Below are 25,270 nucleotides of genomic sequence, written 5' to 3'. Positions count from 1 at the left end.
CACATGATAGCTCTTCCAACGGCAGTAGTATAACATTGTGGGTAAATAGATTGCTGTACAAATCAATATTACCTTGTACCTAATCATATTATACTGATTGCTGGTTTTCAATGATATTTTAGGCTAGCTGACTAATAAACACTGTGAATAATTCCACAAAGCCTTTAGATTCATAAAGTGGTCAGCAGATGGGGTAGATGGACAGTCTATTGTGTTTCCTTTCAGAAGCAAAGCCAGGTTAAAATGCACTGTAAGCTATTTAAATTATTGGTTTAACAATGTGTTTTAAACTACAGCTCCTTTTGAGGACATTTTACCATCAACACAATATATTTGGAATAAATATTTCACAGTCCTGACATGATATAGCACTGGTATTGGGAACTGAATAGAAACAGCCAACTTACTTAAAATTTTGAAAACACCTGCTGTGCCACTGATAGTAAAACTGAGTGCACCGCCAATCAGTCAATATGTGATGGCACTGTGATACAGAATCAACGCAAAATCAGTAATGATTCAGACTTATCATCTGCTAAATGCTCATTTATACAGTCATTTAGAATGGTTATTATTAATAAAATAGATACACATCTAACATTTATTATTTGACATTTCAGTTGTATCTTTTAAATTCAGACACAACACAACAAATATACATGTAATAGTATGTTGCACAATTGTGACACAATTCCCAATGGGATTATGGAGTGGATCAGTAAGAGACATTCCAAACAAGATACAAGATTTACTAAGGTAAATACAAATGTATTCAAGCCTGTATTTCCTGATTTACTTTATAATCAATGCCACAACAAGGTCATATTCTCTTAACTCACTTTTATTTCCAGCTGTGTAAGAAAAAATGAATAGCCTAAAAGTAACAAACAATAGCAGCTTACAACTATAGACGGAAAATACAGTATAGTTCAAAATGGGAAAACACTTGGCTGAATTACTGTACACAGGTGTCAGTGCCATTGTGTTCATACAGAGCAGATGCTGAGAAGAGGGAGCAGCTGTTTCCTTTTAACGCTGACTACAAGTGATACAACTGGGATTAGAACAAACACTGTGACAAGTGTATCAGGGCTGCTTCTACTACACCATTTCCAGACTGGTAACACAGTCACCAGTGTCTAAGAAGGCGAGTCTGGGAAATAAGAATGATTTTTCCAAGTGAATGGTCGCTCTGGTTTATCAGTTGTCGTATAATCCATTGTCAACATGTTTGCTGGATGCCTGTTATTATTAGTCCATGCCAACCAAGTCAAATATTTATTCCAAATATATAGCGTTGCCCTTCTGGTAATGCCGTGGTCTTGTGGTTGCTCTGCTTGGGTTTCTTCCGGGTAATACACAGGTATTATTCAGTCGTATCCCAATAATATTTTTAAAGCTTTCATTTTAAGGTAAATAACAGTAGGTCATAAAGTATGTGAAGACTCGAGTGCTTAAAACAGCAAACAAACAGAGAAACCCTTTCAACCTGCCAACTCATTCAGACTCTTTACTAAAGCACCTGACGATAAGCTAAAGGAATCGCAGAAGGCTATGGTAATCTTCACCTCAAAGGGAATGTAGCATCAAAGTCTGCTAATTGAAGGTAATTAGAGGGTTAGAGTTAGGGTATAGTAAACAAAGCATGCATCCTCGATGGTAATGAAAGTGTTGCTTGCATTCTTGTGTTATGCAATATCCCCAAAGGATACATGCAAGAAAGCTTTAATAATTGCTCAGTGTTTTGAACCAACCTTAATTGATAGAACTAACTGAAGTTTCATTTTTCAAGGATTTGTGAATTAAATCTAAATGCAATAAGTTGTGCTACTTGTAACCTAAAGTTTTGTAAATGATAAGATGTAAATTCCCATAGGCCAGCTCTCCCCCACACACACACACACACACACACAGAGGCAACAAATCCAACTGCCAGGCTGCAAGTTACAGGATTTCCTGATTTGTTTATATATCTCAAACACTTTTCTTCCTCTTGGACAGAATTAGATTTCCTTTTTCCACATTTGGCTATTTTGAGAGAACTCCAGCTTGTTGCATTCAGTTTCACAGATTCACCTTTGTTTCATTCATCAGTGTTGCTTATTGAAAGAAATAAAGGATTTATATAATCCAGAATAATAGCAACAGGTGCTATCAACATAATATAAGTAATATGCAACTGGTTTCTTTTTGTTGAATATTTTAATCATTTAAAAAATATATATGATACAAGGTTATGTATGTGTGTAAAATGCATATAAGATAACTTGTGAATATATTCTTCAAACATATTGCATACATATGTACAATCTATTTACATTTATAATATACTAAAATAGTCAACTATTTAAACTAACAGATTCCAAATTGTGTATTATTAGGTTCAATTGCAGTGTACCAGAGGTTTATTTCACTTCAAGCAGAGTAACTTTGGGACTATAAAATCCCCAGGAATTGAACAAAATGAGTCCCAATTGCAGAGTACTAATCAGAAGATCGCATTAATTAGTTTAGCTGATCTGATCAAGTGGACCAAGTTAGATTGATCATGGGAACTATCCCATAGACTAGAAAATATAAACTAGGATATTAAACTAAACCAGGGGTTCACAAACATTTTTACCTGAGGCCCACCTCATTCAGCTGAATTAGGCACTGTGGCCCACTATTTTAAACCTGTAACACTGTAAATAAACTTAATCTAAATTATTATTTTTTCACTTTAATCCTATTTTTTCTTCATTGGTATTTTATTGTTACTTTTCGTTATTATATATACAGTATAAAATATACATAAAATGTTGTTGCTCCTGCCCACTGTTTATTGCCCACATTGTCAAACAGGTAACACAGCAATAACGATCCATGATGTGGTACACAACTGAAAAGCCAGAGCACTTGTTATGGTTTTTTTTTTTTTTTTGATTGCTCTTCCTGCAGTGATTTAGCGGACAGATCTCAAAACCCAGTGCACTAGAGCAGCCATTTTGAAAAGAGCTTTGAAACAGACTTTAAAATGATAAGTGTAAAAAGTTACAGGTAACTTACTTAAACAGTTACAGCAACACATAAGGATGTATAATGCTATATTTTTCAAAACCCCACTACTTACTCTTTAATACCTATACAGTCAACACAGTTTGTGATAGATTAATTGTATTAAAATGATACAAAGCTGAAACAATATTCATATTATTTAAAATAAACTTCCCACAGTCTACCAAGAGAAACACAAAGATGGAAAATAAAAGCTCATGCTTAAAAAATAAAATGTAACATAGCACAGTGAAAGCATTCTAAAACTGACACTTTTCAAATGATTTTGGGTTCATTGACCCTTTTTTGTGGTGCATAAGCAGACTGGTGTTGTCTTAAAAGAAAAGCTAGGTATTGAGTGAGATTACCACCAATACGTTAAAATAAGATCAGAAGATGAAAAAGTCCTTTAATCACTAACTTTTCAACTTGCCATTTATACCTGGAAAAGCTGTATGATTAATATTTTGGACCATGACTTGTGAAGCAACAAGAGAGTCTGCTTGCCGACATACATTTTTGCCTCAGTTCTGATACTAATTTTGTAGCAATAGCCTAATATTTGTATTTTCCTTCACAAAAATGGTGTTAATTGCACTTTAGCTTAAACTTTTTGGTGTCGTAACGACTTATCAGCTGTCATTAGTACAAAAATAAAATGACTTTTTAAAAAGGCTTACCTTTTGACATTACTTTTTTGTTATACAGGGTGTTTTTTTTATGTAAAAATAAAAGTCTACTTATTAACTGTTTGAAAGATTTGTTTTAGTTTGTTTGAAAGTTTCCCATAGTAAAAGCATAGCTAAGTGTAAAAAAAGCATTGTGAATACATGGTAAAGCATATGTAGCATATTAAAAAATACATGGCAAACCATGGTGAACTATGGGAAAAGCATTGGAAAACTGCAAAAATATTGTGCAAAAATACGGTGGTAAACTTTTATAATGGGCCACTCTGGAACAGACTTCCCTTCAGATTTCCAATGCTGTCCCTGAAAGAAAAAGAGGCCACAATCATCAAATTATTGTCTTGTATCCCTCGAGAACAACATGAGCACCTTGCAGACATTCTGTCACATCCAGTCAGTGGCTCACCACAGTGGCTCTACATGCTTTTCAGAGGTGTATCAATTTCTCTGTCCAACTATAAATTACCCCACCTATTTCTTCTATTCTGTACCATTTTTCGTGTAAACTTCAATAGGGATGATGAACAGTGCTCAAATAATGTAACTGTTAGGATAGACCAGGGAGAGACAATATGGCACATTGCCTTTTGCAGCACCTCTCTAATAAACAGCACTGAACAGATGTTCAACTGAGACCTGTTCATTCACATTAAGCATGACTAACTATGTGCAGCTAACAATCATAGGATATGCTATGCAATAATCAATTGTTTTCCAGTAAGTTAAAATCCCTTTCTTCTCTCAGAAGACCTACGTGCTAACAGCATTGACACATACTGTAGGGAAACCCCATCATGTGGGATTTATTTTTTCCTGTTTGTTACCATTATGCATGAATGTATGAGCCATTGTTCCAGTTCTGCATCCTAGAGGAGTGTGTGGAGGTGTGGGGGTATTTGAGTTCAGTATGTGTGTGTGTGTGAAAGAGTTTAGATGTTGTGAACAAGGTCTATTGCATTGATTTTACAATGCCTATTCCACTAAGTAGAACTTGCCCCTAAGGCCTATCAGAACAGAATGTTCACAAGTTCAGGTGATCTGGCTTTACACACTGTTCTTTCATCACTGCCATGATGTTGCCAATCTTAAATTATGAATTTGGGTGTGGTTTTTTTCCAACACAACTCTTATTTATAAGGACGTCTACAGTATGTGCAGTCAAACGTTCCTTAAAATAGAAAGAAATCTCTTCTGAGAAATGATAAACAGCTTCCAATAACTAACTTTATTTTGATTGTAACAGATGTTGCCACGTTATGATAACTGATGATTCATCAAAAGCAGCTTGTAGCTCAGGTAGGCGGTTGTTTTATTGAACATTTGGTGCTCATTAAAGTTAGCATTTCAAATAGTGTACAGGATTCTAATGTATTTTCAAATAATGATTTAACTTGAGATCTTTTTTTGGAAGTCTTTGTTCCAAGAAAGTCTGACGTTCTTATCATTTTAAACGTTTTACTGTGGTACTACATGGTAATACTGTAGAATAGCAATGTTTTGTTACACATAAAAGCATGGTAAAATACAGGCAATGATGGTAAACCATAAATACATATGTAAAAGAAAATGGTTCATTACAATGTAGCACAGTAAACACACAACATAAGTATGGGAAAAGCATGGCTTACTGCAAAATTATGATTCAAAGTTATGAACATGAGGAGGCTATACCGCCCATTATTGCTCATCCAGTTTCTAGTTTATGAGTGATCTGAATGACTCATCAGCAACAATGTGGCTTGGCAACCCATCTCGTGCACTCACTACTTGCCACTTGCTGAGTACATGGTCCCAAGTAGCCACTATGGGCAGGATTTTCAGAAAACAGTGTTATTGTATCGAACTCGTGGTATAGTAATGAGAGCTTTAGTAGCACGTGATTTTCAAACAAAATGTGTTAATTAAATGAATCTGTTAATGCTTTGAAATTGAGTCGATGAGGTCGTTAATAAACGCATTTCTCATTATAAAGCTTAATTGTCGCAGGTAACATACATCACTGCCTGTCTCAATGACTAAATAAGGGGAGCTCGTTAATCAAAATGCATGGTAACGAGATCAAGAAAAACGAATAGAAGCATAATCTGCTGTTATGGAAACTATTAGCGTTCAGTGAGACAGCTTTCTTACCAGCAGCAGCCAAATGGAAATGAAATAAAAAATAATAAGTATCTATTGTGTGTATAATTTGTAAACTTCATTTAAAATTGTGCACTTTGTCATGCAGAATGTACATTTATTTAGATAACTTCACATATACAATGCTGATTTACGATTATCTGGCATGTGGGTAAAAATCGGATGGGACGATTTTTTTATTTTTTTAGTAGTGGCCAATTTTTTTTTTTTTTTTTTTTTTTGTAGTTTTCTCCCCAATTTAATAGTGGCCAATTATTTTTGTTTAGCTCAGCTCACTGCTACCGCCCCCGCTCTGACTTGGGAGCGGCGAAGACGAGCACACGCTGTCCTACGAAGCGTGTGTCGTCAGCCGACCGCTTTTTTCACACTGCAGACTCACCATGCAGCCACCCAGAGCTACAGCTTCAGAGGACAACGCAGCTCTGGGCAGCTTACAGGCAAGCCCGCAGGCGCCCGACCAGACTACAGGGATCGCTGGTGCGCGGTGAGCCGAGAACACCCTGGCCGACCTAACCCTCCTTCCCCAATTGTGAGCCACCCCCTGGGAGCTCCCATCCTCAGTCGGCAAAGGAATAGCCTGGACTCAAACCGACGACATCCAGACTATAGGGCGCATCCTGCACTCTTTTATTGGATGTGCCACTCGGGAGCCCCCTCGGCACAGATATATAAAAAATATATATACTTTATTTTATGGATGGGGTGGGTGGTAAAGCCATCTATCTATATTGGTTGGAATTTATTTTCTCATGTTGACATCTACTTTTGTATGTATTTCAGTATGTACAATTGTAGGATATAAATAAATACATTTGAAGTGTCATTTGTGTTTGTAGTTAGTTATTATACATGTATACCATGTATATAACACTTCATTATACGTTTATTAAGCTTTTAAAATTACGATAGAACATTTGAACAGGTTTCACAGGGTAAATCACTAAAGATAACAGTACTGATCCATTGGCTTTTGATAAAATGCTCAAAATTAGACTTGATCTAAAAACCGTGTTTTTTAGTTTTTTAGTTTTTTAGTTACCACTCTGACCACCAGTGTCTGCACCATTGTCCTGTATTCCTGTGTCTGTTTAGAGTCTGCTGTTAGACTAATTATTGCTTTCAGAGTTGTTTGTGTCTACAGGATTTTTCTGCGACATAACAAAAAGCCACTATAAAGTTCTTCCACATTTAGAAGCCTTAGATGTTATTTATAGCGTCCTGTATTAGAGCTTACAGGACAGAAAGGTTGTATTTTTCACTTTGCTACATGCACGGTGACAACTTTAAGCTAACATGTCCTATCACATGCACACTTAAGTGCTCACAAGTAAACACCTGGGAATGCTTCTAAAGACAAGTCTGTCTCCATCTGTCAAACTACTGAATACAACAGTGAAATTATAGAGGAAGAGGACAATGAACTGAAATGGCAGGATCGCCTGCCTGAGGCATACAATTTGAACTCAAGTACGATAGCTGTGAACAACAACTTGTTATGTATTTGTTATGTGCATTTACTAAGCACAGTGATTATAGGCAGATGTGCCATCACATTTGTGTCTAAACACAGAATCTCACAGCCTTTTCATTGTCGCTTCCATGTGAAATACTGTTTGTTTGTTACTCTTACCACCATGACTATTCCTACATCCCTGTCCGCTGTAAAAATGGGATTCAAGATGAAATACCAATGCAACAATAACAACGCGGCAATGTCACAGGAAGCTCCTGATGGTTTGTGGAATGTGCTGCCATAACATGGCAGACTGTCAGTAAAATTAAATGCAGTGTATAATTCTGAAAAAGTGCTTAAATATCGCATTAAAAGATCTTGGATTTAAATAGCTTGCCAAGCTCTGAAACAAGGTATAGGCATCTACAGAATTAGCAGCATCTGTTCATTTGGATTTATCCTGATTTGAATGGCTCCATCTTTATCATTTTGGTTCCAACTTTTAAAATAAAATATCAACATTTAAGTCAAGCATACTAATTACAGTTAGTTTCCAAAATGCTTATTATCACCTGCTTTTCTACACTCTTCACAGTAAAGAAAAATGGCATTTTATTCATACCTGTAGAGCTCATGCTTAGTAAACTGTATTTTCACTTAAACCCTTCAGTGTAGTTCAGCACATTCAGTCACAGTAGAAGTTTTAAACCAAAAGTGCACTTTTCAGAACATTTACGTACAGTACGTGAAATAGAAATCAGGTCCGATGAGCGTGTTGGCCAGTCCATGAATTTGACACAATGCTGCTTTCTACATCAATACATTTGGAACTGCTTTGAAATATGGAACTGTGGCAATGTGCCCCGCCCCTGTGTGCATATTATGTGTTGTATGTTGCGTGCGTGTGTTAATGTTGGTGTATAGTCATTGGTACACGGGATATAAACGGGTCTGTGTTTCACGTGTATTTAAAAAGTGTAGATTTGTATTTAGACACGAGGAGGGCACAAATCACTTCACGTGCTGGTTAAATGTAATATGTGAGCACGGGGTTGCACATAATTAATTCACGTGCTGGGATTCAAGTGAATAATTAGTAATTGAATCCCAGCACAACAGTATATATAGATGCACATTTTCATTCAGTCGGGGTTGGGTGTTCGGTGAGTGGAGAACGGGAGAGAGAGAAGGAGTAACTAAAAGTGAAAGAAAGCATAAATATAAGTATCTGCTCACCGTGTTTGTTTGTCTGTCTAGTCCGTTTTGTTCGTCTATTTATTTTGGCCTCAAGTGCCGTGCCCTGTGTTTTGTCTGTTCAAACCTTTTATTTTCTGTTCTGTTTATTAAATGCTGAGCGAAAGCATTCGCTCTGCTTCACCAAACCACACCTCTCTGTCTGTTTATTTCCTGCTTCTGGTCTGACGCCACCCACTCCGGCCGTCTTTGTGACACGAACCTATACAATACATCATATATAAACTCAAAGCTTAATATTTTGCTCATAATAATACAAATTATAATAATAACAGATATGTCCACCAAGCAGAATCCAACACCGAATTTGGAATTCGATGTTCTACGGAATGCCCTTGATGCATTGATGATCATGTCATTAATGCAGACTGTACTGTACACATACAGTATGCTTGTAGCTCTGTATCGCTCATTGCTTTCACTCATCCATGAAACCTACCCAATCTGTCTCAATTACTGCAGACCACAATCATTTGAATAACAACTGAAACACTCTATTATACATTTCATGGAAATTATAACGCCCCAGGTAGTTTTTAGGATACATGTACATAAAATATATAAATGAAACAGCTAGATGTTGCTTCAAACTGTATAGTCCTATACATTTAATTATGATATGTACTTAGATGTAAAGGCATATCAATATAATAATAGTAATATTATAGCTTGTTGAACAAAAATTGAACCAATCGATGCACAGCACTGTGGGTGTAATTAAAAGGCCACAGCATTACTAAAAAATAAATATAAAAAATCAATAGTTCTTTCCACAAAAAGTATAAAAATCCTTTATATAATAAAAATTATAATAAAACATATTAGATACAAAAATGTCTCATTGAGGAGTTTGACTAATTTTATTTTTTAGTACTACAGTATAGGTAATGTTCAAATGATCAAATCTAAACACAGATCTACATACTGTTATTGTTTAAATTAATAAAATACGACCCTTTCCTGCATTTTCCATATTTTTACAGGTAGAAATACTCTCATGCACTATTAGGTGTTTGATAGAAATGCACTCAAGAGAATGACATGCACTGTTAGAAGTCTGATTATCATACCCATGATACACAAAGGCTATTTTTTTATTATCTAAACGGTGGCAGTTTTGAGATCTGCCGTTATTAAGATTAATTGACTATACACCTGTATTTTACGATGGAGTGTTTAAAGTTATAAATGATCATTTATAGGCTACAAGGAAAATCATTCATTATCACATATTGTACTATAACAATTTTCTACAACCTGTCTCTGCATACAAAAAGACAATGCTCAGGCAGAGAGCACAGTACTTAAGTGTGTTTAATGTGGTATTATTGCTGAACGAAGATTGTAACTGTGGTTCAGTGACATCCACTAGTTACATCTTCAAAGGTGCATTTCCAGAGAACTATCTCATCAGGGAAGATACGAGTAATCCCTGAAGTGCAACACCTTTTTTTTTTTTATTTCCAAAAATAATTTTCAGCTTAAGACAAAACAGAAAGCCCAACTCCCTCCTTTAATACACTGAGGTCCGTTTTTAGAAGAACAATTCACACTCCATCCAGATACATTCAACCCAGTCAACCTCTATTTTGTTGACTTGGTTTCTGTGGGCGACACCTTGCCTAGTTCTAAATGTTTTCAATTGTGTTTCAATCCAGTGTTTATTTAATTTACTTACTCACCACCATAACACCTTTTTCCTTTTGTTATCTGTCTATTCATAGCTTTTCACTCTTAACTTTTTTAGGTTTTAATTAGGGAGGATGGCAGAATCTCCTCACTGTGATACAGCAGACCCTACTGACCAGGCACCAGGTGAGCTCAAGGGGCAGGTAGATTGCCAATATAAAAATATAAAAATATGATAAAGAAAAATAAATAAGTAAATTATGGCCAAATGTTTTGCATCACCTAGAATTTTATGATTGAGACATACTTTAAAAAAACAAACATATAAACATAATTTCATTTTTTTATTAGCATCATATAATCAAAGAAACTACAAAATTGTATTACCAAACTTTACAGGAAGACATAATAGTAGTATAGTATTTCATGTTACATTTCAAAATGTCACTTTTTTAATTGGGTCAGTTTTTCATTAAGTATATGTAAAACTACAAAGTGGTACAGTATTCAATATGTTAATGTATCATTTTTCGGCAAGTTTCATACAACTTTATGGAGCAAAATGTGTTAATTCTGTAGGGTATTTGACATACTGTACTGTACAGTACTTATGTTCTTCAGTAAGAGGTGCCTTTTGAGAGATATGATAGATTTTTTTTTTTTGTTCATGCTAAATTAAAAGATCTGAAAATAAAAATAATCACATAACCACAACACAGGTGCAAGACCTTTTGATTTGATTGAAAACATTTTCTACACTAATAGCACTTGTGTAAACAGCAGAACATGCTTTAAATTTGAATTTGTCTTCATAAACATCAAAAAGGCTTTTACTTTTTTGTTAGGAAGCAAATTAATTCAAATGGTTTCAAAAACCACAAAGGAGAAACCACCCAATCTGTAATTTGCACACCCTTAATCTTGAAAATCTTCATCAAACAGCCTTATATGGGGTAGGTATTACTACCAGATAGCTTGGCAAGTTGATCATAAGCCATGTAAAGGACCAAGAAGGTCAATTACTGGTCACAATTCTTGAACTAATAAATCAGCAGTGCCTGGTTGCCAAGGGAATATTTACACACAGACAGCACAGCAAACACAGTTAAAGTTGCGTCTTTGCACTGACCAAGTGTAATGATTCCTGAGGTTACCAGGGGATGCAGTGATTATTTCATTTAAGCAACACTTTGGACATTAAAGTTCATGGTTCCTTCTGTCTGTGTTGTTTTATTGCAGAACAGTTGTCATCTCAGCACCGACTGGAACTGTAGCTTTCTAGGGCTGAAGGAGGCAGAGCCGCACCAAGGATATGGAGCTATTAATGAAACCGAGATCTGCTATGTTTAGACTGAACCTTGACACATAGTTAAGTCTAATTAAATTGTGATGCAAGTTTCACCAGTGGCTGTTGTATCAATACATGACTATAAATATAAGTTTAGCAGTATAACTTTGTGTGGGCAGCAGTGTGGAGTAGTGGTTAGGGCTCTGGACTCTTGACCGGAGGGTCGTGGGTTCAATCCCTGGTGGGGGACACTGCTGCTGTATCCTTGAGCAAGGTACTTTACCTAGATTGCTCCAGTAAAAACCCAACTGTATAAATGGGTAATTGTATGTAAAAATAATGTGATATCTTGTAACCATTGTAAGTCGCCCTGGATAAGGGCGTCTGCTAAGAAATAAATAAATAATAATAATAATATTTGAATGCTCTGAATGTTGTAAACATGCCATCTCTACAGAGACTCCACGGTACTCCATTTGCTCTTAAGTGTCTGTCACTGCAATTATGATTATGATGGGACAGCTGGCACTGCAAGAGCTGCTGTTTTCAGTCTATAAGAGGTGGAAGCTCTTCACTCTTACTTATTATTATTATTATTATTATTTATTTCTTAGCAGACGCCCTTATCCAGGGCGACTTACAATTGTTACAATTAATACATTATTTTTACATACAATTACCCATTTATACATTTGGGTTTTTACTGGAGCAATCTAGGTAAAGTACCTTGCTCAAGGGTACAGCAGCAGTGTCCCCTAACTGGGATTGAACCCACAACCCTCCGGTCAAGAGTCCAGAGCCCTAACCACTACTCCACACTGCTTACTGAAGCTCACAGAGTTTCTCTTTACGATTATTTACGAACATGGTGATTCACTGCATAAGGAAGCGAAGTAAAGGACACTACTTCTCAGGTTATGCACATTGTTCACACGAAACAACCCCACATTGTCATTGCATTCATTTTGACAATTGTATCCAAGAAATACCATATTTCTAAACAGTATTTGACCATTTTTAGTTATGACTGGTAGAATGATGACATTGACAAGAGTAAAATTGGGTCTGGTTGGTGAATAAAACTACAGTATACAGAAACCTAACTGTCTAAGTTACCGAACACAGCTTTATTAATTTAATGATGTTCAAGATGGGTGCTGTTAAAAAAGTTTAATTGAATAAGGATGCAGTACCATCCATTTATCTGGATGGTACCTGCAGGACAGCAGCATCTTCTAGTAAAAACAAAAAGTAAAAAAGTAAAATCACCAGGACTGGAGCAGCTGCCAGGAAAAAAGAGGTGCAGAGGGTAAGGACATGATCCTATCATTTCATTATAATTATATCTTACTGTTTGATGAAAATATGTATAAAGTGACGTGATTATATAGCCAATAACCTCCCATGTACATTATTAATAAATAATGTGATAAAATGATCACGTTATGTCACGTTCTCGTATGCATTCCTGTGACGTCTCTCGATTTCGTCGGGACACTCCTGCATAAGATCTTCTGCCTCCGGATTATTTAGATCGCCAATCTTAACATAAACTTCAACTTTATTTATTTATTATTGTTTTCCCCATCCAACCTGCAAAAATGTCTTAGGCTACTTTATGATGTTGATGTAGGCTATATCAGATTCTAATAGGCTACAAGTTAAGAATAAAGTATTATTTACTGGATATGTAAGAATTATTATATTAATTTGTTCGGAGAAATTTGTGCAGTAAGTCCGAAAAATTGGTTCCCGTGTTTTCATAAGTTGACAGGTATTACAGTACTTGTTTTGCATGTTAAATTGCGGCTGCTCTGTTGCCACGGAGATTCGACGCACTCTGTGTTTATTGCTCGTCTTTTAAAAAGCCTAGTGAAGAAACGAGAGACTGGCTATTTTGTACGGAGTTCCTGATTTGGGAGAACACACCTTTTTTTGTTCTTCGTGTCTCGAAACAAAGACGGTAGAGTCTGTATTCTTTTTTGCTTATTTGTTTATGTTTAAAGGGTGTCAGCCGACCGAGTGACTAAGAACCTTTGCAGCAAGGTATAGCCTACATATACAGTGAAGATTATCAGGTTGTGTGTGTGTGATGCTGTGTAATTGACTGTACTATTATGTAAAGTCTGGTGTTACCTCAAGTAAATCCTATCACTATTGAACATCTTATTATAAAAAAATGTAACAATAACTAAAACTTTCAGAATACTTCAGGGTCTATGTCTTGTTTTCACTGTGAACCTGAACAATAAACGCTCATTTTTTTTGCAATCTGCCTCCTTGTTGTTTTGTATACTTCCTATCAGTCGCTGATGTTCTGCCCAGTTAAATAGCTGTGTGGGAGATAATTAAAGGCCACTCACCTTTAGTGAGGGTGGCGTAGTCGAAATATACATTAACCTCTTGTTTTATTAATAACTAAATTCCAGTAACGTGCTACAGCAGGGATGAATAGATGCAACAATCAAGCGATATTCTTCAAAATAAATTCACCTACTGAATAAAGATGCTTGGCACAGGCTTTCCACTAAAGGAGGCATGAAAATACTGCCAAGAAACACATTCAAATTAAAAAACCTGAAACTGACACAAAAAACTAATGTGTTACTCTTTCAAAAGACTACAACATTGTGAAGTCAATATAATGAAGCACAAGACCAACATTTCTGATCTGTCTGATTTAAGATGCTAAAACATCCGAACCGGTAACATCGCTTTCACTTCTGTCCTCCATTCTGCATTTGTTTACAACAGTGAATGTCCTGATGTAACGTCACGCATGCGCGCTCTTCTGGGTAGAGGTCTCGAAGTTTTTTAAAAATGGTCTAACCACAAATTTGCCTTTTTTCCACTTTATAAGTAAAGAATGTGAATGAAACTTTCAGGACATGTATAGAAAGTTTAGCTGCACTCAACAATGACTTTTTAAAATTTTTATTTTTATGTCATTACACCCCACCTTTAATTCAGACTGTGAAGCTGAACCCCTGATGTAGTGCCATGATTGACAGCATTGTCCCCAATGGGGACTCCACAAGTTGATGTAACAAAATAAAATTGTACCTCTTTTAAATATTTACAAGATATTAGTCAGTATATATTTAGTTTATATGCATTATATACACTTTAAAACATAAGCATAAAATAAATATATTTGTAGTACTAATACATTGTGTACGATAACATATTACAAACAATATAATGTGGATGATAATTAATATTACCAAATGTTTCAATGCTTGTTTCCGAACACAAAAATCACATAATAAATTGCTCACAAACAATTATGGATTTGCAGCATTTGACTGATGTTCTTTATGTTCAGAACCCTCCTTCTGTGTGAACTGTGACACACGATACATACAGCGTAGTTGTGAATACACTAGGCTAGCTGCATTTAGATAGTAGCCTCCCATTTTAATTTTGACACCATGTACCTTTAGGGGTTCCGTACATTACTATGCCACACATACATCAAATTTATTTTCCAGCAATCCAAAAAATGAAAGAAAAAAGCTGAAATGGTTCTTACAGTTATAAATATTTGTATACTTGGAAAAGTACATAACTTGTCTCAATCCAGATGTGTTAATATTCCAACTATTCTAATTAGCTTTTCCAATTCACATATGATTCTATGACAAAATGAAAACAACTATGGTTGTTCTGATTTTAGACCTGACCTGCCCAATGGTGACTGTCAGGTGAGCCCACCTACTATACTAGTTAAGCAGTGGTGGCCTTACCTGACAATTTCCTGTCTTTTTCGGAATTGTCAATTCTTACTGTCAAGTAAAACATAGTTTTTTGTGTTTAATAAATAAGATATCTGAAGAAACAAACATTTTCATTCCAGTCTTATGATAATTTGTAACGGATCACATTAAAAAACTGCAGTGAAACCAGCTGACTCTGTGGCCTGTGTTTAACCAAGATGATTATAGCCAGACCATCACCAGACTACACCACATGCATTAACATTTGAGCTTCTGGATGTGGTTAAAAAGTACATGACAAGAGAAAAATACATTAAAAAAGTAATTATATGACACAAACTGCAAATGGTACTTTTCCATTACTACAAACCTATACAGTCAAATAGGATCAGAGGAAACTTGTTTTGCTATATTTGACCAAACTCCATGTTTCATATATGGGTGTGACAGAGATCAAATGATTCTTGGTGTTAGATCTCCCTCCCGATCTGTGAGGGCACTGTGTAAAAGGAACAGAGTACCCTTAACTAAATGGCATGACAATTTAATCCCTGGGATAGGTGGAAGTTGGTCATTTAGGAAGGGGGTGGAGCTACAGTACCCAAACTCAATGACTCGGACGGGAAACGGCGTGACATCCGAGGATTGGAGGAGCGGATGCGCTCGTTAACTTAGGGGTCATGAGCGAGGTTATAAATAGGGGTCGTAGTGTAAGTGATCTGTTCCTTTGTAAATGGTTAAGACAACCCGAAAGGAGAACCTGGGATTGAAACACGAGTGTTGTGTTTTGTTCATTGTCTGAAGTAAACTGTTTGTTTTTGTTTGTTTCAAAAGACTACTAAACACTATCCGGAGCTGCAGCCACAGGCCAGCAACAACCCCGGACACCAGCACTTCCCTGTTTCACAACGTACTGTCTTTTCATCATGAGCACTAGTTTCATGCACTGTGTTTGTGTTCTGTGTTACGTGTGTGAAACAGTAGTGCAGTGTAGTCCGGGTTTGGTGCTGGCTTGTAGCATTTAGTGTTTAGCCGTCTAACAATGAAATTACATAATAGTTAGAACAACAATACAAACAAAACACAAAACACTCACGATGATAAATTACTTCTGTCTCCTATACGGGTCCTTTCGGTAAACACATCAAAGGAACAGATTACATCATCACATCCCCTATTATACCTTTAGTCATGCCTCCTGCGATAGCTAGCTCAATCACGTCTCCTCCAATCCATGACTGACACTTTGCATATCGCATTAGGGCGATGACTTCTGGCATTGTGACTCCGTCTCCTTCCTGGATGGTCAGCTTCCTACTGACCCTGGAATGAACTGCCAAACCATCCAGTCTGGGGCACACTGTTCCTGCTACACAGCACCTTCACAGGTCAGTAGGGAGATTGTTGACTAGGGTTCATTTGCTCTCTGTCACAGTACTACTCTATGCTTTCTCTGTTATCTGACATGTTTGGAATTCCCTGAACTTTATAGGCTGGTGTACAGACCTTGATTAGCAAATTTGTGGTCCAAGACTAGTGCTAACCAAGGTCTGTGAAACCAACCTTATAAATTCTGACAAACTCAACCTTTTAACTTCTTGTGACATGAGGTATCATCAAAAACATAAAGGTTGCAACCTACAAAAAACAAAGGTTTCTTTAGATACACATTGTCTCTATCTGGTCATGTTGGATCCTGTTTTGATCTCAGAAATAGCTTATCTAGGATTACCAAATTCTGATTTAATTAAGACTATCTAAAATCGGAAGTATAACCAAAATAACCATTATAACTACAGTATAGAAAACACATTTCTTACAATGTTCTTTTTTATATACTTTATGCATAAAAAATAGAGTTTTGAAAGCAACACACACAGTCATAAACTTCCCAGTCGCTACAGATTCACATTCATATGTATGTAATCTTTAGTAAAGGAATCTGAATACTTCTTCTATGTGTCACAAAAAATGTGCTTATCATTTTTGTAGGAATGGATTACATGTAGATACTCTGTAGGTTACAAGGTTTTAGATATGCATGTGAGACAAGATGTAAGTGTCTCACTATACTATGAGACGTGAGATATCTGGTGAATTTGGTCTGCCTTGTATTCTTAATTTGCATGTTCACATGCAGAGCTCTCCAAACAAGACATGCTTTTCTGTACTATTTAAATTTTACTGAATATCTTTTTATTCAGAGAAGCTCTAAAATCAAGCTGATGAAAACAAGGCTGTTACAAACTGACGAGTCACTGCATCTCATAATAGTCTCATTTGATGAACAGGAACCATTTCAAGCCTGATATCTTAAGAAGATCTTAACAACGTTTACAAATGAGGCCCATCTTGCTCATGAGGTTGTGTGGCAAAGTGGCTGCTGATTAAGACCAGATGCAGAGGTGATGCAGTGCAGAAACAATCACACGTGAAAACTGTAATCCAATTTGGAAAATGTTCTTTTTATTTTAACAGAAATCCTGGTCTGACGACCAAACAATAATCCTCCGGCAATACACCCCTGGAAAATAATAACGATTTGTAAACACAAACGAATAATAACACGTTATCCGCTCCCACAACACTACTAACACAAATCACCGGTCCGGGTGCGTGCAGTAGTGCTCAAGGTAACAAATGACAGTGACTGTGGTATTGTTGTTCCGGGTAGTGCTGGCCCAAGGCGACAGCTCCGGAGACGTGTTAGCTGTCTAGTGAATTCACAAAACAAAAGACAATTACTAACAGTGCTACAAACAAACAAAACACTCACGAATATTTATTATTTCTTTTTGGGAACTCTCCCGGTCCTTCCAATTCCGTGAGTCTCTGAAACCAAGCGAAGGAAAAGATTTACAATACTCCAGCCCCTTTTATGCGATTATGCATGACCCCTTGGTAAACGATTGCAGCTGATTCTATTGCCTGCAGCTGCTACCTCGTTTACCTTCCAGGTCAATACATTCTTGCACTGGAGTCTCGTCTTTTTCCAGGCTGATTGACTTCCCGACCCAGGGAATGAACTGTCAGGACAACCTGTCCAAAGCCTTTCCCTTTCGCTACTTTGTATCCTCACAGGTCGAGAGGGAGATTTACGACCAGAACTCATTATATTTCCGTCACAGGTTGTTAGTAGCTTATTGATCTAAGAATCTCATCAAGCAGCTTCTTGAAGGATTCCAGGGAGTCAGCTTCAACAACATTACTGGGGGGTTGGTTCCAGACTCCCACAATTCTCTGTGTAAAAAAGTGCCTCCTATTTTCTGTTCTGAATGCCCCTTTATCTAATCTCCATTTGTGACCCCTGCTCCTTGTTTCTTTTTTCAGGTCGAAAAAGTCCCCTGGGTCGACATTGTCAATACCTTTTAGAATTTTGAATGATTGAATCAGATCACCGCGTACTCTTCTTTTTTTATCCGAGCATCTTGTTGGCCTTTTTTATAGCTTCCCCACATTGTCTAGATGAAGACATTTCTGAGTCAACATAAATGCCTAGATCTTTTTCATAGATTCCTTCTTCAATTTCAGTATCTCCCATATGGTATTATAATTGACCTTTTTATTGCCTGCATGCAGTACCTTATACTTTTCTTTATTAAATGCCATTTGCCATGTGTCTGCCCAGTTCTAGATCATTTTGAATGACCTTTGCTGTGTTTGCCACTGTGTTTTATTTTTGTGTCATCTGCAAATTTAACAAGTCAGCTTACTATACCAGAATCTAAGTCATTAATGTACATTAGGAAGAGCAGAGGACCTAATACTGATCCCTGTGGTACACTGGTTACCTCGCTCCATTTTTAGGTTTCTCCTCTAATCAGAACTTTCTGTTTTCTACATGTTAACCACTCCCTAATCCATGTGCATGCAGTTCCTTGAATCCCTACTGCATATAATATGATTCCATACCTCTTCTTTAAAGTCAACAGAGGTAATGCTCTGAAGTCATTAGCTTCTTTTGGCATTGGACTTACCTACAACTACTATTGACATCAGAAGAAATGTTTTTTTAAATGTAGTTGACTTTTCAAATTGAAAAATGTACAAACATGTCTGTTAATTTGGGCTGGATTACATGGGGGGGGGGGGGGGGGGGGCATAAAAAGAAACAAGCCTGTAGACAAAGTATGAGTAATGAGTCTTGTGGAGTTGCCTAATTTCATCAGCTGTGTCACCACACAGACAAACAAGAATCCTCAAAGCCACAGTGCTTTTGTTTTTGACATTTTTAGCTTCATACTCAGAGATTACATGGTACAAGGTTACATGGTGTCATGCACATAAAAAAAAAAAACCATTACACCTGAAGAGAGCTCCGATCTGGGGAATGCCGAGTTCAATATGACTCAGAGGTGAGATTTAACTTACTATAAATCAACCAACCACATGACAGCCAGCAATTTCTTACTGTAAATGGCCAAATGGGCTTACTGGAACTCTTATGAAACAAAATGTACCTGTCAAAAACAGATCTTACAAGGCTGTAAGATTTTATTATCCTAGAACCCTGCCTGGGTAAGTTGTGTACCACAGAAAATGAGAGGCTTCAAGAGATATTGTGCCCTGAGTGTTCTATAGTTTTTTTGTACCGTAAAGTGTTTTTTTTTTCAGTTGAAGGGGCTGCCTAATTTGCAAACAATTCCCCCAAATCAACCTGTTGAGATTTTAAAAGAATGTTTGTTTGTTTATTGTCCGAACAAGTGCTTATTAGCATCACTATAAAACACAGTGAAATATAAGTGATCTGCATTCTAGTGCTGTTGTATTGGGATATGCCTCTGATAAATCACAAAATAGACCCCAGTGGGCTAGTGTTCAGGGAAAAAACAAACGTTTTGTCTCAGCTAGAATTTTAGTACTGAGACATCATAAAAAAAAATTAAAAATCTATATGAATATAATTTAGATATTTTATTTAACATAATGTAATCAAATAAACTACAAAATGATATCGCAAAAGTCTACCGGAAGCCATAAGTTTATGGAAAACTGCAAAGTGGTATGTAATTCAATATGTTAATGTAACATTATTCAGCAGGTTTCATTTTACTTGATGAAGCAAAATGAGTCCATTCTATAGGGTGATGCAATACTTTTGGCATAGCTGTACACATTGGGAAATTCTTCTAATCGAAACGTTTGTCATTGAATTTAATTTTCTTTGATTATTTCTAAATTCAGCACTATTGAGTGTTTAATAGTTATGGATGATGCTCTATATTAAGTGTAGTAAATATTACCTTGTTCCATACTGTAATTAGAAGACAGTGTGGATATTTACACTTACTAACTTCCAATTTAAACGATTTTTTTAAAACTGTAAAAAAAACTTTTTTATTGAGGCACAATAACACAGCAGCCAGACAAGCCATCATACTGTATTTTATTATACAATAAAATGTTAGTCAATGTTCATTCCATGGAACTAAAAGTTTAAATATTCGAATCTATAGTTTTATATATTAGGTTAAATTATATAAAAAGTTTCTTACTTAAGGAGAAACATGCCCATCCTATAGACAGACTGTAGCTCCAACTAATGCTCCCTTACCCTCTTCATAGTTTGGTAAACAGATCTTACCCAGATACAAAAACATTCTGGTAATTAAATTACTTCTCTGTTTTTGTCCTTGCTACTTAATATAGAAAGTAGACAACACTAAACGTTTTTCGTAAAGTTCTCAGGATGTTAAGTAGCAGTGTCTGGGTCAGGGTTAGGGTCAAGGTCGGGTTTCTTTCATCTACTCTAGCAGCAGTCAGCTGTGTTATTTAAACTTGTCCAGCATACTGAATGTAAGATTTCATACAGGGACTGCACAAAAGAATTAACACACCCACCTGCTGAAACAGTGTCAATAGGATACCACTAATTTGATGTTATATCAGTTGAGCCAGTTGTTTTTTTGGTATGCCTATAGCAGAGAATGGTCAAATGACTTTTGAACTCTGTTTACTGCTGTGTACAGTATCAATTATGAAATTGTGTACAGAAGTGTCTGTAACCAGTTTTGTTAAAAATGGAAAACAAAACACAGAATTATCTTTTATAAGTCTCCCTGTTGTCATTTTGTTTAAAGAAATAGGTCGTAGTTTACAAAAAGAATGACAAAGTAAACTGCAATGGTCATGACTAACTTTGAAGTGAAGTTTTACACCTACATATCTAAGTGCTCTTCTCAAACAGAGAAAATCAACAAGCAGCACCATACTGATCATGTAAACTTCAGAGCCATATAAAATAAACATGATGGTGGAGTGGGAGTCTACGCCTACTAGAAGGTCCCTTAACATAAAAGCTGTCCTGTTCAAAACGAGACACTTGTGCTTGAAAATATTGTACCTGAGGAATACAGACATACTCACAAAATAAGGACTTTTCTGTTGAATATGTTTGGTGACCTTGACTTGGCGGCCACTATGGCAGCCAACTTGGAAATAGTGCCCCAAACAGATTACTTATAAACAATTCCAGACACACTTCAAAATACAGGTACATTAACTACACTCTAGCTATACTGTACTTATAATGTTTAATGCAGACAACAGATCAGGAAATCATTTTTAAGATAAGTGCATTCAATAAATATTAGCAAATTGCAACCACAGTACATGTACTTAATGTACCCATATATCTACAATTCATTGTAATAAAGGACTGATTGGAATTTGGAGAGTTTTAGAAATATTCAAAAAGAGAGCATTGATGTATGGTTTGCACTCTAATGTACTGTAACTATTGTAGTTTCTCTATTAGCAGGTTTCTCTTTAGCAGGCTTTCCTTGAAAACAGGCATTCAGTCTCAATGGGAATGAAATAGGTACAGTGTTTTATTTCAGTACACATAATTAAAATTTGTTGCTGCAATTGTTCCAAAACTGCTGAATAAATTATTTTGATAATTGTATGTTAGACAGAAAAGACATCTAACACTCAATAACAGCGGTGGGGATACTATTCATTGATGTGGCACTGGCATGGAATAAAATACAGTTGATGTTATCCCTCTTAGCTTTATGAATAAGAATCCCCTCTTTGACATTGTGGTGCCCTTTGTCATGATTGTTGTAGGATTATAGCTCATTAGTCTGGATAGAACGACACAGCAACAGACAATGAGTCCTATTCGCAAAACTTACATTTTAGGTTGTAGGTTATTAAATATATTTTTGTATGTTTAATTTTTTCAAAGAAATACACTTTGTTATTTATAAAGCAGTTCTAGGCTGGTATTGTCTTCTTCAACAACAGTTAACAACAGAACAGTTTAATCTTAAATAATGTGAATAGGGCCCAATATTACAAATGTAAGACTTTTTAAGTGTCTCTAACTCCACTGTAATAGTAGTGTAAATACATGTGTCGGTTACTTAGTAATTACATATTGTAATTACGAAGTAACCAACATGTAATTACATGCAACTGAGAATATTTTTCATTTTGTTGAATTGTAACTTGTACTGTAGTTAGAAACAAATGAGCACACAATTCATAAGCAGCAATAACAACAACACAACCAGTACAGACACATTCAGAGGTTCCTCATAATCACACAGTACCTGAAAGGTTTTAAAACAGTTGCATTTTAATATACTGGATATGATTAACATCACATATCTCACAATGAGGCAAAGTTTGGGTGGAGTTACAAAACCAAGTCAGTAGGCAGCAGTCTACTAACAGAGAATTTAGAGAAAAAAACAGGAAGCTTTGCTTTAGAGCAGTGGTTCTCAAACTTTTTTGTTCGTGGACCACCTGATTTTTTTTTTTTTTTTATCTTGGAAGACCACACAATAAACAGTATAGCTGACTGAAAAATAAGCACATTTTTAAATGGTTGGTCATTAACAAGGCAAACATTGTGGGTTATGTCAACTCTGTTTATGGAGCGATTGAGACCAGCATGGAGGCTTCACTCATTTGAATTAATTACAATAAACTGAAACGTTGAAAACCTCCAGTTTAATGTTTACAACAAACAGAACTTTGTTTGAGGGACTATTTTTTCTCCAAAGTGGAAGGATATATAATAAAATTGTTTTTTTTTTTTAAACATAAAAAACACTCCTTTGTTGGTAGAAAGCACTCAGTTTTGCTTCGTGCCTCCGACCCAAATACAGCTGTATGTTAACGCAACACAATGCAGGCCCTGTCATGTGTTATTATTATTTGTTTATTTAACAGACGTCTTTATCCAAGGCAACTTACAGAGACTAGGGTGTGTGAACTATGCATCAGCTGCAGAGTCATTTACAGCAACATCTCACAAGGAGCTTAAGTGACTTGCTCAGGGTCACACAATGAGTCAGTTTCTGAGCCAGGATTTGAACCTGGGACTTCCTGATCACAAGCCCTTTTCCTTAACCACTGGACCACACAGCCTCCTTACTTTATAAGCTACTGTGTTGAGTGCACATGAGCGCAATACACGGAAACGTCCTTGTAAAGACGACATTTTAGACACTCCAAAACTATATGACTGAGAGTTTAGATATTTTTTTTAACTTGGAGATATTCTCCATGTATGCATTTTCTTCCTGCTTCTGTAGTTGAGTTTTTAAGGTCTTGCAATAGGATCTATAAACTGCTGGTGCTTCCTTTACATAATTATGTAACCTTTCCATGGACCACTTGAAAGGAGCTGGTGGATCACCAGTGGTCTGTGGACCACAGATTGAGAACCACTGGTATAGAGAACAAGCTTTGCAAAACTCCCCAAAAAACAATGATGGTGAAAGTATTTTAAATTCTGAATGCCTACTTGCATTGTTTTGGCTGTCTTATTTTTTCTTTTTTTCTGCTTTCAAGGAATATGCCAAATCAATTGGTGCCGTATCATTTAGGCACCTTTGGTATTATCTATTGTTTCCCAGCTAATGAAAATTGTGTTTAATGCTGTGAAGCCAAGGTTTACATTTAAATACACAGAAACTAAGAAATGTAGGAGTTATGTTTCAGCACTGATTTCAATCTTACAATGCGTGGACACTGATTGGCCATTACTCATGAAGGTGGATCTATTTGCTTTTGCATAGTTCTAAAAACCTACTTGAAAGTTTTTACTGATATGATTGTGTGACAGAGAGAGGAAGAATTTGAACTGTAAATCTCCTCCTAAGCAGAAATGACGCTGTGTAAGGTTGGTGGTATGCTTCCTCCTAGATGGGAAGCCTTGACGATAGACGGAAACCGGAAGATAACCATATTAGGGAGGCCCCAGTAGAATTCCTTCAAAGCCGGTTCAGTGTTTTGGTGGCCCCAAAGTGTCCTGAACCAGGTGTGCCACGATTAGCGTGTAGTACCGCCGTCTGTAGGGAGTGTGGCACCACGACCTGCCACCTCACCTCCTGGTCTGCTGGCTCCTTCCACCGTCACCTGTAGGGAGTGTGGCACCACAACCTGCCACCTCACCTTCAACCGCCACTGTAGTACCCCGTCCCTGATGGCCAGACTGCTCCACTGTGCCCACAGTGCCTTTGTCGCTGGCGACTGCAGGGCTATACTGTTGCACAGCTGCCATGGTGTTCCTCCAGCCAGCGCAGCACTGGCTGCAGATTAGCATCCTGGTCCTCCTGCCACCTCCACTCTGCTGCTGTGACCACGGTCAGCTCACTACAAGTCACGGTGGCAGCCCGGCTCTCCCGCACTGCCTGGTGCCATTCTCAGTCCCTACGCCCTCTCTGCTCAGTCACAACCAGCTCTTCCAGATCTCCTGCTTGTGGCAGTGGCTGCAGTCCTCCTCAGTACAGGGGTGACGGGACAGCACGCCTGTGTTGTTGTGGTGAGTCCCGGCTCCTGAAATGACAGCAGCCACTGCAACGCAGCTTGATCTGTGTGGATGAGGAAGGGCAATCCACATAGATAGTGACGCAAATGGCGGAACGCCGCCACGACTGCAAGCAACTTCCGGGGTGACGCAGTACCAGATCCCTGCCTGTAAATGTGGTGTTCATGTGTGTTTTGGTGGTGGTTGGCAGGGATGGGGTAAATCCCTACCCTGCCAAATACATGTGAGAATGTGTCTGTTCCCAAATAAGAGAGAAGCCTGTGAAAAGTCTTGGGAGAT

The sequence above is a fragment of the Acipenser ruthenus genome, chromosome 6 (assembly GCF_902713425.1).
Source record: "Acipenser ruthenus chromosome 6, fAciRut3.2 maternal haplotype, whole genome shotgun sequence".
Lineage (NCBI taxonomy): Eukaryota > Metazoa > Chordata > Actinopteri > Acipenseriformes > Acipenseridae > Acipenser > Acipenser ruthenus.
The sequence above is the reverse complement of the archived record's forward strand: the minus strand, read 5'-3'. Positions refer to the sequence as shown.